This window comes from Corella eumyota, chromosome 6 (genome assembly GCF_963082875.1).
Source record: "Corella eumyota chromosome 6, kaCorEumy4.1, whole genome shotgun sequence".
Taxonomy (NCBI): Eukaryota; Metazoa; Chordata; class Ascidiacea; order Phlebobranchia; family Corellidae; genus Corella; species Corella eumyota.
In genome coordinates, this window is record NC_137495.1 from 9,253,228 (window position 1) to 9,270,626 (window position 17,399).

General features: G+C 27.1%; 1 non-coding gene across 1 annotated transcript; it reads right to left on the reverse strand.

The window, feature by feature from the left end:
- Positions 1–17,007: 17,007 nt before the first annotated feature.
- On the reverse strand, positions 17,008–17,116 carry LOC145757894 (U6 spliceosomal RNA). Its single transcript, XR_014285905.1, has one exon. It is a non-coding gene; the product is annotated as a U6 spliceosomal RNA (small nuclear RNA).
- Positions 17,117–17,399: the final 283 nt, after the last annotated feature.

The window sequence follows — 17,399 nt, forward strand, 5'->3', positions numbered from 1 at the left end:
ATTATCAAACGTAATATGACACGTCCCCTTTAAGCTAAAGTCATAAGACATCAGCTTTAATTGTTGAGTGGGGGGAAGACACCACAGAAAATTGCACAATTGCTCTTACATCTTATAAATAAATATCTTACTATTTGTGGTGCGTAATAATTTTAAAGAAAATAATTTTAAAAATTTTGCTTTTATGGAACTTAAAAATTATTATTGAACATGTTAATTTTTGTTAAATTGTTCTTCCATTGATATCAATTCGATTATAAATTTTTTTAAATTTAAGTTTATAATTATCGCATTTTTACCTTATTACAATATCAAATGTAATATAACAATTCCCTTTTAAGCTAAAGTCATAAGACATTAGTTTAAATTGTTGGGAGGGGGGAGCCCACAGATAATTGCACATTTGCTTTTACATCTAATAAATAAATATTTTACTATTTGTGGTGTGTAATAATTTTAAATAAAATAATTTTAAAAATTTAACTATTAAGGAAACTTTAAATATTATTACCGTATTATATTATCAAATATAATATGACACGTACCCTTCAAGCTAAAGTCATAAGACATTAGCTTTAATTGTTGAGGGCGGACCGCATAGATAATTGCACATTTGTTCTTACATCTTATAAATGAATACCTTACTATTTGTGGTGCGTAATATTTAAAAAAAAATTAATTTTAATAATTTTACTTTAATGGAAAATTTAAAAATTTTTATCGAACCTGTTAACTTTTGTTAAATTATTCTTCTGTTGATATAAGTTCGTTATCTAAATTTTTTTAACTCTAGGTTTGAAAATGTTAGGAATTACCGCATTTTTACCATTTCACAATCTCAAATGTAATATAACACGTCCCTTTAATCTAAAGTCATAAAACATTAGTTTAAGTTGTTGAGGGGGAAACCCTATAAATAATTGCACATTTGCTCTTACATCTTATAAATAAATATTTTACTATTTGTGGTGTGTAATAATTTTAAAGAAAATAATTTTCAAAATTTAACTTTTAAGGAAACTTTAAATATTAATACCGTATTATATTATTAAATGTAATATGACACGTCCCCTTTAAGCTAAAGACATAAGACATCAGCTTAAATTGTAGAGGGCGGACCCCACTGAAAATTGCACATTTGCTCTTACATCTTATAAATAAATATCTTACTATTTGTGGTGCGTAATAATTTTAAAGAAAATAATTTTACAAATTAAACTTTAAATATTATTGCCGTATCATATTATCAAACGTAATATGACACGTCTCCTTCAAGCTAAATTAATAAAAAATTAGCTCAAATTGTTGAGTGGAGTGAGCCCCACAGATGATTGCACATTCGCTTTTACATCTTATAAATAAATATCTTACTATTTGTGGTGCGTAATATTTTTATAAAAATAATTTTTAAAATTCATCTTTTAAGAAAATTTAAAAATTATTACCGTATCATATTATCAAATGTAATATAACACGTCCCTTTTAAGTTAAAGTTATAAGACATTAGCTTAAATTGTTGAGTGGGGGGACCCCACAGATAATTGCACACTTGCTCTTACATCTTATAAATAAATATCTTACTATTTGTGGTGCGTAATATTTTTATAAAAATAATTTTAAAAATTCATCTTTTGAGGAAATTTTAAAAATTATTACCGTATCATATTATCAAATGTAATACGACACGTCCTCTTTAAGCTTAAAGTTAAAATACATTAGCTTAAATTGTTGAGTGGGGGGAGCCCACAGACAAATGCACACTTGCTCTTACATTTTATTAATAAATATCTTACCATTTGTGGTGCCTAATAATTTTAAAGAAAATAATTTCACAAATTAAACTTTTAAGGAAACTTTAAATATTATTACCGTATCATATTATCAAACGTAATATGACACGTCCCCTTTAAGCTAAAGTCATAAGACATCAGCTTTAATTGTTGAGTGGAGGGAGGACACCACAGAAAATTGCACAATTGCTATTACATCTTATAAATAAATATTTTACTATTTGTGGTGCGTAATAATTTTAAAGAAAATAATTTTAAAAATTTTGCTTTTATGGAACTTTAAAAATTATTATTGAACATGTTAATTTTTGTTAAATTTTTCTTCCGTTGATATCAGTTCGATTATAAATTTTTTTAAATCTAAGTTTATAAATGTTAGGAATTACCGCATTTTTACCTTATTACAATATCAAATGTAATATAACACGTCCCTTTTAAGCTAAAGTCATAAGACATTAGTTTAAATTGTTGGGAGGGGGGAGCCCACAGATAATTACACATTTGCTCTTACATCTAATAAATAAATATTTTACTATTTGTGGTGTGTAATAATTTAAAAAAAAATAATTTTAAAAATTTAACTTTTAAGGAAACTTTAAATATTATTACCGTATTATATTATCAAATGTAATATGACACGTACCCTTCAAGCTAAAGTCATAAGACATTAGCTTTAATTGTTGAGGGCGGACCCCTTAGATAATTGCACATTTGCTCTTACATCTTATAAATAAATACCTTACTATTTGTGGTGCGTAATATTTAAAAAAATATAATTTTAATAATTTTACTTTTATGGAAAATTTAAAAATTTTTATCGAACCTGTTAACTTTTGTTAAATTATTCTTCGGTTGATATAAGTTCGTTATCTAAATTTTTTTAAATCTAGGTTTGAAAATGTTAGGAATTACCGCATTTTTACCATTTCACAATATCAAATGTAATACTAGATTTATTTGATAAATAAAATATGGTTCGAAATTATTTGATTCTTTTTTATAAATAAAATTTATTTAGTAGGTTTATTAATTAAATTATAAATTTAAATATAAACTTTTGTATATTTAAACCTAATTTTAACAAGCGAACACGCACTTATTGATATTGTAATATAAAAGTAAACTAAATTTAAAAGCAAAATACCGATCTTAATTTTTTAGTAATCAAACAAGTATTAAAATATAATAATAACAAAATAATTAAAACAAAAATTTTACACATTTTTTACTTATATTTTAACATTTTACTTAAATTTTCAACCAATATTTTTTACTTTAATGGACAACGAAAAGAACGATTTTTGACGGCGACCAGAACGCTATTAAATTATTCAAGCGTTAAACTCACACTGATTCATTATTTTATAAAAAACAAAAATAATGATTAAACGATATTTAGCTAGAGTTAAATCTTCATTTTAAATAGCAACATACAAAATAATAATACCAACAACATATTAAAATTTCAGCAAATTTAATCTTTAAATTTTAATAATAAAATATATTAATTAGTAATTAGTGATAATTAAATGTCGTTAATAGGAGGTTTGCGATTCGTTGGGATAATAACAAACATACTAAAAATTCAGAACTTTTAGTTTTAAAGAACAAAAGTTATCGTCTTTCAAAATTCGTCAAATAAGAATAAAAACAATAATAATAATAATAATAATAATAAATATAATGACAATAACAATATGTTTCGAAATCTAAGATTTCGAACCATAATAACACGTCCCTTTTAAGCTAAAGTCATAAAACATTAGTGTAAGTTGTTGAGGGGGGTACCCTATGAATAATTGCACATTTGCTCTTACATCTTATAAATAAATATTTTACTATTTGTGGTGTGTAATAATTTTAAAGAAAATAACTATAAAAATTTAACTTTTAAGGAAACTTTAAATATTATTTCCGTATTATATTATCAAATGTAATATGACACGTCCCCTTTAAGCTAAAGTCATAAGACATCAGCTTAAATTGTTGAGGTCGAACTCCATAGATAATTGAACATTTGCTCTTACATCTTATAAATAAATACCTTACTATTTGTGGTGCGTAATATTTAAAAAAAATTAATTTTAATAATTTTACTTTTATGGAAAATTTAAAAAATTTTATCGAACCTGTTAACTTTTGTTAAATTATTCTTCCGTTGATATAAGTTCGTTATCTAAATTTTTTTAAATCTAGGTTTGAAAATGTTAGGAATTACCGCATTTTTACCATTTCACAATATCAAATGTAATATAACACGGGTACCCTATAAATAATGGCACATTTGCTCTTACATCTTATAAATAAATATTTTACTATTTGTGGTGTGTAATAATTTTAAAGAAAATAATTTTCAAAATTTAACTTTTAAGGAAACTTTAAATATTAATACCGTATTATATTATCAAATGTAATATGACACGTCCCCTTTAAGCTAAAGTTATAAGACATCAGCTTAAATTGTTGAGGGCGGACCACATAGAAAATTGCACATTTGCTCTTATATCTTATAAATAAATATCTTACTATTTGTGGTGCGTAATAATTTTAAAGAAAATAATTTTACAAATTAAACTTTAAATATTATTACCGTATCATTAAACTTTTAAGGAAACTTTAAATATTATTTCCGTATCATATTATCAAACGTAATATGACACGTCCCTTTTAAGCTAAAGTCATAAGACATCAGCTTTAATTGTTGAGTGGGGGGAGGACAACAAAGAAAATTGCACGATTGCTCTTACATCTTATAAATAAATATTTAACTATTTGTAGTGTGTAATAATTTTAAAGAAAATAATTTTAAAAATTTAACTTTTCAGGAAACTTTAAATATTATTACTGTATTATATTATCAAATGTAATATGACACGTCCCCTTCAAGCTAAAGTCATAAGACATCAGCTTAAATTGTTGAGGGCGGATCCCATAGATAATTGCACATTTGCTCTTACATCTTATAAATAAATACCTTACTATTTGTGGTGCGTAATATTTAAAAAAAAATTAATTTTAATAATTTTAATTTCATGGAAAATTTAAAAATTTTTATCGAACCTGTTAACTTTTGTTAAATTATTCTTCCGTTGATATAAGTTCGTAATCTAAATTTTTTTAAATCTAGGTTTGAAAATGTTAGGAATTACCGCATTTTTACCATTTCACAATATCAAATGTAATATAACACGTTCCATTTAAGATAAAGTCATAAAACATTAGTTTAAGTTGTTGAGTGGGGTACCCTATAAATAATTGCACATTTGCTCTTACATCTTATAAATAAATATTTTACTATTTGTGGTGTGTAATAATTTAAAAAAAAATAATTTTAAAAATTTAACTTTTAAGGAAACTTTAAATATTATTACCGTATTATATTATCAAATGTAATATGCCACGTCCCCTTCAAGCTAAAGTAATAAGACATCAGCTTAATTTGTTAGGGGCGGAGCCCACAGATAATTGCACATTTGCTCTTACATCTTATAAATAAATATCTTACTATTTGTGGTGCGTAATAATTTTAAAGAAAATAATTTTACAAATTAAACTTTAAATATTATTACCGTATCATATTTTCAAACGTAATATGACACGTCCTTTTCAAGCTAAATTAATAAAAAATTAGCGCAAATTGTTGAGTGGGGTGAGCCCCACAGATAATTGCACATTCGCTCTTACATCTTATAAATAAATATCTTACTATTTGTGGTGCGTAATATTTTTATAAAAATAATTTTTAAAATTCATCTTTTAAGAAAATTTAAAAATTATTACCGTATCATATTATCGAATGTAATATGACACGTCCCTTTTAAGCTAAAGTTATAAGACATTAGCTTAAATTGTTGAGCGTCAAATGTAATATGACACGTCCCATTTAAGCTAAAGATATAAGACATTAGCTTAAATTGTTGAGTGGGGGGACCCCACAGATAATTGCACACTTGCTCTTACATCTTATAAATAAATATTTGTGGTGCGTAATATTTTTATAAAAATAATTTTAAAAATTCTTCTTTTGTGAAAATTTTAAAAATTATTACCGTATCTTATTATCAAATGTAATACGACACGTCCCCTTTAAGCTTAAAGTTATAAGACATTAGCTTTAATTGTTGAGTGTGGGGAGCCCACAGATAATTGCACACTTGCTTTTACATCTTATTAATAAATATCTTACCATTTGTGGTGCCTAATAATTTTAAAGAAAAAAATTATACAAATTAAACTTTTAAGGAAACTTTAAATATTATTACCGTATCATATTATCAAACGTAATATGACACGTCCCCTTTAAGCTAAAGTCATAAGACATCAGCTTTAATTGTTGAGTGGGGGAAGACACGTCCCCATTAAGCTAAAGTCATAAGACATCAGCTTTAATTGTTGAGTGGGGGGAAGACACCACAGAAAATTGTACAATTGCTCTTACATCTTATAAATTAATATCTTACTATTTGTGGTGCGTAATAATTTTAAAGAAAATAATTTTAAAAATTTTGCTTTTATGGAACTTAAAAATTATTATTGAACATGTTAATTTTTGTTAAATTGTTCTTCCATTGATATCAGTTCGATTATAAATTTTTTTAAATTTAAGTTTATAAATTACCGCATTTTTACCTTATTACAATATCAAATGTAATATAACACGTCCCTTTTAAGCTAAAGTCATAAGACATTAGTTTAAATTGTTGGGAGGGGGGAGCCCACAAATAATTGCACATTTGCTTTTACATCTAATAAATAAATATTTTACTATTTGTGGTGTGTAATAATTTTAAATAAAATAATTTTAAAAATTTAACTATTAAGGAAACTTTAAATATTATTACCGTATTATATTATCAAATATAATATGACACGTACCCTTCAAGCTAAAGTCATAAGACATTAACTTTAATTGTTGAGGGAGGACCCCATAGATAATTGCACATTTGCTCTTACATCTTATAAATGAATACCTTACTATTTGTGGTGCGTAATATTTAAAAAAAAATTAATTTTAATAATTTTACTTTAATGGAAAATTTAAAAATTTTTATCGAACCTGTTAACTTTTGTTAAATTATTCTTCCGTTGATATAAGTTCGTTATCTAAATTTTTTTAAATCTAGGTTTGAAAATGTTAGGAATTACCGCATTTTTACCATTTCACAATATCAAATGTAATATAACACGTTCCTTTTAAGCTAAAGTCATAAAACATTAGTTTAAGTTGTTGAGTGGGGTACCCTAAAAATAATTGCACATTTGCTCTTACATCTTATAAATAAATATTTTACTATTTGTGGTGTGTAATAATTTTAAAGAAAATAATTTTAAAAATTTAACTTTTAAGGAAACTTTAAATATTATTACCGTATTATATTATCAAATATAATATGACACGTCCCCTTCAAGCTAAAGTCATAAGACATCAGCTTAAATTGTTGAGGGCGGACCCCTTATATATAATTGCACATTTGCTCTTACATCTTATAAATAAATACCTTACTATTTGTGGTGCGTAATATTTCAAAAAAAATTAATTTTAATAATTTTACTTTTATGGAAAATTTAAAAATTTTTATCGAACCTGTTAACTTTTGTTAAATTATTCTTCCGTTGATATAAGTTCGTTATCTAAATTTTTTTAAATCTAGGTTTGAAAATGTTAGGAATTACCGCATTTTTACCATTTCACAATATCAAATGTAATATAAAACGTCCCTTTAAAGCTAAAGTCATAAAACATTAGTTGAAGTTGTTGGCGGGAAACCCTATAAATAATTGCAGATTTGCTCTTACATCTTATAAATAAATATTTTACTATTTGTGGTGTGTAATAATTTTAAAGAAAATAATTTTAAAAATTTAACTTTTAAGGAAACTTTAAATATTAATACCGTATTATATTATCAAATGTAATATGACACGTCCCCTTTAAGCTAAAGTCATAAGACATCAGCTTAAATTGTTGAGAGCGGACCCCACAGATAATTGCACATTTGCTCTTACATCTTATAAATAAATATCTTACTATTTGTGGTGAGAAATAATTTTAAAGAAAATAATTTTACAAATTAAACTTTAAATATTATTGCCGTATCATATTATCAAACGTAATATGACCCGTCCCCTTCAAGCTAAATTAGTATAAAATTAGCTCAAATTGTTGAGTGGGGTGAGCCCTACAGATAATTGCACATTCGCTCTTACATCTTATAAATAAATATCTTACTATTTGTGGTGCGTAATATTTTTATAAAAATAATTTTTAAAATTCATCTTTTAAGAAAATTTAAAAATTATTACCGTATCACATTATCAAATGTAATATGACACGTCCCCTTTAAGCTAAAGTCATAAGACATTAGTTTAAATTGTTGGGAGGGGGGAGCCCACAGATAATTGCACATTTGCTCTTACATCTAATAAATAAATATTTTACTATTTGTGGTGTGTAATAATTTTAAATAAATTAATTTTAAAAATTTAACTTTTAAGAAAACTTTAAAAAATATTATTACCGTATTATATTATCAAATGTAATATGACACGTACCCTTCAAGCTAAAGTCATAAGACATTAGCTTTAATTGTTGAGTGCGGACTCCATATAAAATTGCACATTTGCTCTTACATCTTATAAATGAATACCTTACTATTTGTGGTGCGTAATATGTAAAAAAAAATTAATTTTAATAATTTTACTTTTATGGAAAATTTAAAAATTTTTATCGAACCTGTTAACTTTTGTTAAATTATTCTTCCGTTGATATAAGTTCGTTATCTAAATTTTTTTAAATCTAGGTTTGAAAATGTTAGGAATTGCCGCATTTTAACCATTTCACAATATCAAATGTAATATAACACGTCCCTTTTAAGCTAAAGTCATAAAACATTATTTTAAGTTGTTGAGGGGGGTACCCTATAAATAATTGCACATTTGCTCTTACATCTTATAAATAAATATTTTACTATTTGTGGTGTGTAATAATTTTAAAGAAAATAATTTTCAAAATTTAACTTTTAAAGTCATAAGACATCAGCTTTAATTGTTGAGTGCGGGGAGGACACCACAGAAAATTGCACAATTGCTCTTACATCTTATAAATAAATGTCTTACTATTTGTGGTGCGTAATAATTTTAAAGAAAATAATTTTAAAAATTTTGCTTTTATGGAACTTTAAAAATTATTATTGAACATGTTAATTTTTGTTAAATTGTTCTTCCGTTGATATCAGTTAGATTATAATTTTTTTTAAATCTAAGTTTATAAATGTTAGGATTTACCGCATTTTTACCTTATTACAATATCAAATGTAATATAACACGTCCCTTTTAAGCTAAAGTCATAAGACATTAGTTTAAATTGTTGGGAGGAGGGAGCCCACAGATAATTGCACATTTGCTCTTACATCTAATAAATAAATATTTTACTATTTGTGGTGTGTAATAATTTTAAAGAAAATAATTTTAAAAATTTAACTTTTAAGGAAACTTTAAATATTATTACCGTATTATATTATCAAATGTAATATGACACGTACCCTTCAAGCTAAAGTCATCAAAATCGCGTCATCGTCGTGAGGTTTTTCTAACCGGCGGCGGCCAAGTTGAGGTGGAACTGGACGAGCTAACAGAAGCTGTTTGCTGTATGTATAAATTATGTGTTTTATTCATAAACCAAACAATGTTTTATATTTTGAACTGTTTTTAATAGCTGCAGTTTCATCTCAAATTGAGCCGCTGTTTAACCCGTACGACGATGACGCTGATTTAAACCAGCTGGTTCCTTTGCCTAATGAGATGGGCCCAATATTTGAATTTGGTAAGAAAAATTATTAGCTTTATCGTGGCTTGATTTTGAGTCTATTTTGGTTACTACTCACAAGATAATTTTTTTTACTATCGTTCTTTACATTTTATGTTAGCAACAAAAAAACATAATTCTATTTAGTAATTATTAGAACGTTTTAGAATTACCACAACCTCCAGTGCAACAACCTAATTTGGAACAACAACTAAAATTTAAACTATTAAGAACGAAAATTAATCTAAAAGAAAAACAAACAGAATATCTAGAACAATTGCACCTATACAGAAAGAGAAAGTATGAGATAAAAGAGATTAAACAAAAGGCAAGAATGACTTTTTTTTCGTAAGCAATTCATTCATTTACACCTATGTTCGGTCTTCATTTTTTATGCTTTCTTTTATTTATTTTTTTGTTCTCTTATTTATTTTTTAATCTCTTATTTGTTTTATCTGTTATTTTTTATATTTTTTTTTCTTGCGTTTTTTTCCCTTCTCTTAATTTCTATTTCTTAAATAAAAAATGGTCACTAGTAGTTTTATTACAAATTTATTAAATTGTAACTACAACAAGAATACAGCTCTTATAAAGGTACAACTACAAGTGGTTACATTTTTACATTGCAACCATTACAAATGTTTAAATATAAAAAAAGAGATTAAAAATTACTTGTTACAGGTTAATCTTATCACCACTAAAAATTTACCACTACAATTTAAAAAAAAATGTATATTATACAATTTTAAAAGAAATGTATATTATATTTTTTGGGTTTATGATTTGTGTGAAAATAATCGATTATATATTCATGGTAGATCTTTAGTTAAAAATAGAAACTACTATTTTGTACAGTTAGAGAACAGTTTAGTGGCGTAATTTTAAATTGTTAAAACACATGTTTTATTTTAAGTAAACAAAAAAACTAAGAGTTTTGAATATTAGATAATTTATGCAGAACTGAATTATTTTTTTTAAAAACCAAATATGTTTTGTAACGTATGAATTTTTTTATAAATTTCAATAGTGCATAAATATATCTATAACACAAGTACTTTTGCAGCAACAAAAATGTAAACCGTAAGACATAAATTAAATAAACTGGAATTGGGTGTATTAGATTAATTGCTCATAGTTTAATATGTGTTTGCATTGTAAAAATTTTTGTATAAATAAAGTAAATTATATTGGTGCTTTTGTTTTGTTTACATTAACATAATATTTTTTGCATCAAATTGTTATAACGCTTTCAATGCAAATAAAATTTTTTTTTTGTAAACTTTGTTTGCTTTATAACTTTTTGAAAATCTTCTTTGCACTGTTAAAAAAAAACGTAAATTTTACTGTGACCGGTCGCGTGAAATATTACGATTAAGTTATGTATTCTTAAATTACGGATTTTTTTCGTAAATCCAGCGTGTTTGTAAATGGAATAAATAGTTCAACCAAGCACAGCGTCCGAAAAGTTTAACTCGCTCACGCAGACTAAAGTCACTGCGGTAAAGTTGTTTTGGAAAGTGGTGTTTCTGTTTAGTAGCTTTAGGTTTATGTAGCTTATTTTTTTATTAAATTGTTAAATAAGTAGTGTTTCGTGGGTTAAATTAACTTTCCACTAGAATAGTGATTTTCAATGAGACTGGTATTCAAGTTAGTCAGACAGTGGTAGGCTTGAAGGCTAGATGCCTGTCGGTCAATTATGTTTTAATATCACTACAGACTTTATTTTTGAAAATTTGTAATATACTAACTAACAAAAATAGTTTGATTTGTTTAAATTCGATATCTTATAGGACTTTTAATGTACAATCAATTTACTTCTTAGCTTTAGTCAGTCTACAATAACTGTTTATTTAGTAGGTATATTATGGATTTTGGATGTAGCCTATTATGTTCACTGGAAATTTGCAAATCTAAGTTAATTCTGTAAAATGTATGATTAAACATTGTAAGCAGCATCTTCGGAATGGATTTCAAATTAATTGTCCATATCACAACTGTACCAAATCTTACAAAATTGTTTCATCTTTTTCATCCCATTTATCACGTTGTCATAGTCTGGAAACAGATAGGCCTATAGAAGAAGAAATTACACAGTTTGATCAATCTGTAAACTTGCCTTCATTGGACTGTTCATTTTCTGAAATTCAAAATATGAATATTAAAAATACTCAAGATATAACACGCTCCAGCATTTATTTTTATTTTATGCTTCAACATAAGTATATGGTTTCAACATAAGTATATTCAACATAAGTATATGGTTTTGGAATGTTATTCTACTTCTGTTTACTCTAAATTTCAAAGAATTTTATTAAATTATGGAATTTCGGATGAAATTGTTTTAAAAGTTATACTTGATGCATGAAATTAATGATCCTTACATTAACGGTTCCTTAAGGTCCATGCACACAAGGGAGCAATACTTACAAAAAAAACTTTAACTATGTTGCTCCTATATCAATGAAATTGTTTATACAACCTGAGGATGGCATCTCTGAAACTTTTTTTCAATATATTCCAATTCTTAAGTCGTTAATGGCACTTTTTAGTAATAAAAGTGCTCTAAACCAATACTTGTCCCCACACGGAACGTCTAGTGGGTTTAAAGATTTTGCAGATGGTTTGGTTTTTCAAAACAACATGTTGTTCAGTGGTGTTGAGCCAGCACTTCAAATTATATTATATCAGGATGCATTCGAAATTGCTAATCCTTTAGGATCTGCTAAGCGCAAACATAAACTTCTTGGGGTATATTTATCCTTGTCATAGAAGTAAAATTGACACATTTCAACTTGTTTTATTGTGTAAAGACAAATACATTACATCTTCTTCATTAGATATTGTTTTTCGCCCTTTGGTAGAAGATCTTAAACTTTTAGAAAAGGATGGAATCGACTTGGGAAAAGGAAGACCTGTTCGTGAAAGTATTTTGTGCATATCTGGTGATAACTTGGGCAGGCATCTAATTGGAGGTTTTACTACAAACTTTAGCACTGTATCACATTTATGTCGGTACTGAACTATTAATCAGACTGATTTAAAGGAAAATTGGGCATGCGAAACAACAATGAGAAATGCTGATTCCTATGACTTGTTATTATTGCAAGTCGTTGATTCCAATCATTTTGAAGGAATTAAAAAACTAGCATTTTTAATGAATTAAAATATTTTCATGTTTGTTCACCAGGTTTACCACCATGTTTAGCTCATGATTTGTTTGAAGGAGTAATACAATTTGATATGATGCTGTTTATTAATTACTTTATACAAAACCACTGCTTCAACATTTTAAGCTTCAACATATTAAATATTGTTCTAGTGATGCACTATCAAAGCCACCTAAGATTATCTTAAATTTTAAAAGATTGTTGGGAAATGCCAGCCAAAATTGGTGCTTATTAAGATTATTTTCTTTATTTGTACTAAACAATGTGGTTGATGTGGAAGATTCTGTATAGAAGCTGGTTCTAACTTTAAGATCCATAACTGAAGTAGTGGTGGCCACTGGTTTAAACAGATCGGATATTTCCAATTTAGGATTTTTAATCTCAGAATATTTAAACGATAGAAGTGCGATTTTTCCAAACGTTTCTTTAAGACCAAAGCATCACTACATGAGACATTATCCATGGGCAATTTTACAGTTTGGTCCAATTTCGCATACTTCGACCCTACGTTTCGAAAGTAAACATTCATATTTTAAACGAATTATAAGACATACTAAAAATTTTATTAATGTGTGTTATACATTGGCACATAATCATCAATTATTGCAAGCCTGTTTGCTGGAAAAAGAATTTTTTACTGAAGATGCAATTGCTGTTTTACCTCCTGCCAAGTTTTCGAGTTATATTTTGAAAACTGTAGAAAATTTTGGGCTTGAGTTATTTAAATGCAATTTTATAACATCTGCAAAGTTTAAAGGTTCTTTGTACAAGGTTGAAATGTGTGTTGTTCTTTCTAAAGATGGGTATGATTTAGTTCTTGGTAAAGTGTTTGCAATGTTTATACACGATTGTAATTTATTTTTAATAGTTTCTCGTGAATTTGCTTATTACTTTCCTTATTATGGTGTTTATGAAATTGAACCATTGACAAAAGGAGAGCCTAAATTAGAGTGCTTGTCTGTTACTGATTTATATGACTATATTCCACTACCTGTTTATGTACTACACACCAAAAAATTAATTGTGTTAAAACAGCATATTTATATTTAATGTTGTATCTGTACCCCTTTTTTAAACAATCTTGTTTTTGTATAAATTTATAGGTTATGTCTATGTATAATTTAAAAAATTATATTATAAAAATATGGAAAATTTTCAAAGTGTACTATTACAAATCTTACCCGAGTTAGAAGAAGACAAGACTCCACTGGAAACCGGTTTGTCTCATCTTAATTCTCTAGGTGAGCTTAAAATAGCCGACCTACAGCATTTAGAGCTAGATGACTTACTGGGAACTTTTCGTCTCGTTCAAGCGCGAAAATTAATCAAAGCTGCCAACATGGATTTCAGTAAGTATTTAATTTTCACACTTTTTTCTTTATATTAATTTTCATTTTGTATTTACAGCTTCGTCTGGAAGTGCAAGTACAGAGCCAGTGCTTTCGAGTTATTCAAATTCCAGTTCAGATTCCTTGATTTTTCCCTGGGACCAATGTTCCCCAGATCTGAAAGCAATTTTAGAAGAAGGTGGGGTTCCTAACTTTGGTCCGCGCAAAGAGCTGATCCACAAAACCATTGAAGCTGTGATAAATGTAAGTATAGTTGGTGGACCTTTATTTGTTAATTGTTTAATCCAGGCAAAATGTATAATGCTTTGACTCGCAGAGTCCTTTTTTCATTTCTTATTCCTGATTTATCGTTTATAAAGTTTTAATTTTTTAAGACCATTTTTTATAATTAAATTAAAATTGTAGATTTATAAAAAAACCAGGCCGAAAGAACTTGGACAGAATTGATTTTAGCATTGTGTCAAAATATCTCAAATCATTTCGGGATATGGCTGATGGTGTTCCTATAGGTAATGGACATAACTCCATTGCCAATCAACTCTTTTTTAGATGGGAAAATGAGGCCAGAAAGAAGAAAAAAATATTGCATAAAAAACGTGAATTTGGTTCAACAGGTTTAAAATCCTCCTATGGATGTCGTAACTGGCAACCACCATCAGGTCAGTCTGATATAGAATCTAAAAAGTGGCTACAGAAAGTATTCAAGAGTCAGAATATTGATATGGAAAAAATTTGTGAGGTGATGAAGAAAACGTATGCATTGCAAAGAGAGGAAATCAATAAAAAAACAATAGTGCAAGAAGTATTTGGTTGAATTGCCGTTTTTGAGGTATCCAAAGTGCCTATGGCAGCACTACGGTCAGTTGACACAGAATAATGCAGAAGAACTTACTTCCACAATTGCTAACAGAAGTCTTCAAATCTACAAGTAAGCATTTGTAATAATAAAGAATCATTTTTTTAGTTTGCAAATGTTGACATATATGCTGTGCTGTGAAATTATTAAGTTAAGGTTACAACCTAATAATGTACCTAAATTCTGGTGTGTCTAAAATGTTGTGCAAAAGTTATTTTATAATTTCCTTTAGAATATTAAAAACACATGCAAAGCCGAGTGTTCTTAAAGTGATCCAGAGTATAAAAAAGAATCAAGTCTCATTACAAATGAGACACCAAAGGCTGCATCAATTTTGTCTATTTTAACATCTCACTTCAACGAGGAAATATCAGCAATTCTCAAATATGTGGAGGTAAATTTAATTACTTTTAATCTATATATCACTTGTTTCGGCCCTAATCTTGTAATTGCATGTTCAACTTAAACTTAAACAAGAGCTTACAATAGCACTTTTTATAACTAAAAATCAAGACCAGTAAATGACCTTGTATTTTTATCGCCATTTTTAACTAGCACTATAAAATACCATAATATTTGTGTTAAATTTAGGAGAGTCTTCTTTTGGATGTAATTGAGAAAAGTGAACCAAGTCCAACTCTTTTTGTGTTAGGTAGGTCTATGTATTTTCGAATAATCTTATGTTGAATGTTTTTTCATTGCTCTTTCTCCAAATCAACAGTCATTTACTTTTTAGGTGATTCGCCAGCAAGGGCTCCAAACTTTGTCCTAGCCATAGAAAATAAATTGATACTGAGGTGTGACAATTATTTTCTGGGTGTTGCATGCCTGTTTATTTCATACTATGTTTTCAACATGCTATACCCAAAAAAGGCTGTGGCAACACTGGAATTTATACAAAGGTTAGCATGAATGCGAGATATTGAATTTTTTCCAGTAATTTTTTTTTGAAATAACTAAGAACTTACTTTTTTATTCGATACTTCACCTTATGGTTTTAGGTTTATTTTCTTTGTATTTGGCAAAAATGTACTAAGGGACTGAAACTAATCAAATGTTTTCTTTTATACAGATACTTTGCTGAAATTAATGCTCCAGGTTCAAAATGCAGCAAAAAACGCTATACTGGGGGTGTACATCCGAAGGTTTTGGCATTGGGAAGGCTAGTGCAATTCACTACCCAAACTTTGGACTAAAAAGTTGAACAATTTTGTGCATTTTTATTTTACATGTATCTGTGTAAAAGTGTGTGTTTACTGTTCTTTTTTTGTGTAAAAATTGCTGCCAGTGATTTTGAACGTAAATAAAACTTGAAACGTAGCAGTAAAAAATACCTTAAATATTCGCGTATTTTTTACGATAAAAATCAGTAAAAACTGGATAAAAACGGCGTTAATCGCGTATATTTTTACAGTATTTCGTACCGTAAAATTTACGGTAATAATAGTAAAAACTGCTGCCTGTACTTTTCAGAGTAAAATTTTTTAACAGTGTGGCTAAGATTAAGAAAATAAGGTTACAGTCACAAAATTGGTTACAGTAAAGGATTTTAGTTAAATTAAAATATTTTTAAAATCACAATATCAAATTAATTTTTTGTATTGTAGTGGTAGTTTTGTTTGGATCGCTTTACATAATATTTATTGATTTGCATTATCGTGTTCACATGTTCCTAGTACTGCAAACAAGAACTTGACATAAAAAACATTAATGTAGGAGACTATCATTAAGTAGAAATTTTTTGGTAAACTTAGGCTTTATTTAACTTAATACAGTAATAAAGAAACAGGATAAATAATAAAAAAACAACAAATAAACAAGTCAAAAGAAAGCCAATTTACAGTGTTGTCAAACAACAAAATCATATGTTCAAAATACGTTAAACTTTAAATTTGAACATAAGAAACTTTATTAATTTTAACACAACGTATTTATTTTTTATATTATGCTGTACCAATTATCGCCTAAACTTAGTTAAATTTTCGTTTAGAAATCACAGATTTATTTTTTCAAATTAAAAAAACTCTTTTTCAACGGTAATAAAAATATGGAACGCTTCACGATTTTGCGTGTCATCCTTGCGCAGGGGCCATGCTAATCTTATCTGTATCGTTCCAATTTTAGTATATGTACCGCTATTAAGCAAGTACGTTTACCTTGGTAAATAAAGTCACATTTAATCAAAAGCACTTTTAAAATCTTCGCTTTATTACAGACGAAAATTCTATACTTGCGACCATCACAATTGTTTGGAGGAATTTTATTGTTTTTATTAATAAAACTTATTTTTTTCTTTATCATGTGATGTCAATAAAATTGTTATTGTCTTAGTATCTGTTTTGTTTTATATAATTTTTTTCAATTTTTTTACTTATAGCTTTTTTGTACAATTTTAATAATACATTTTTGTTTAAATTTTTTTTAAACTTATTT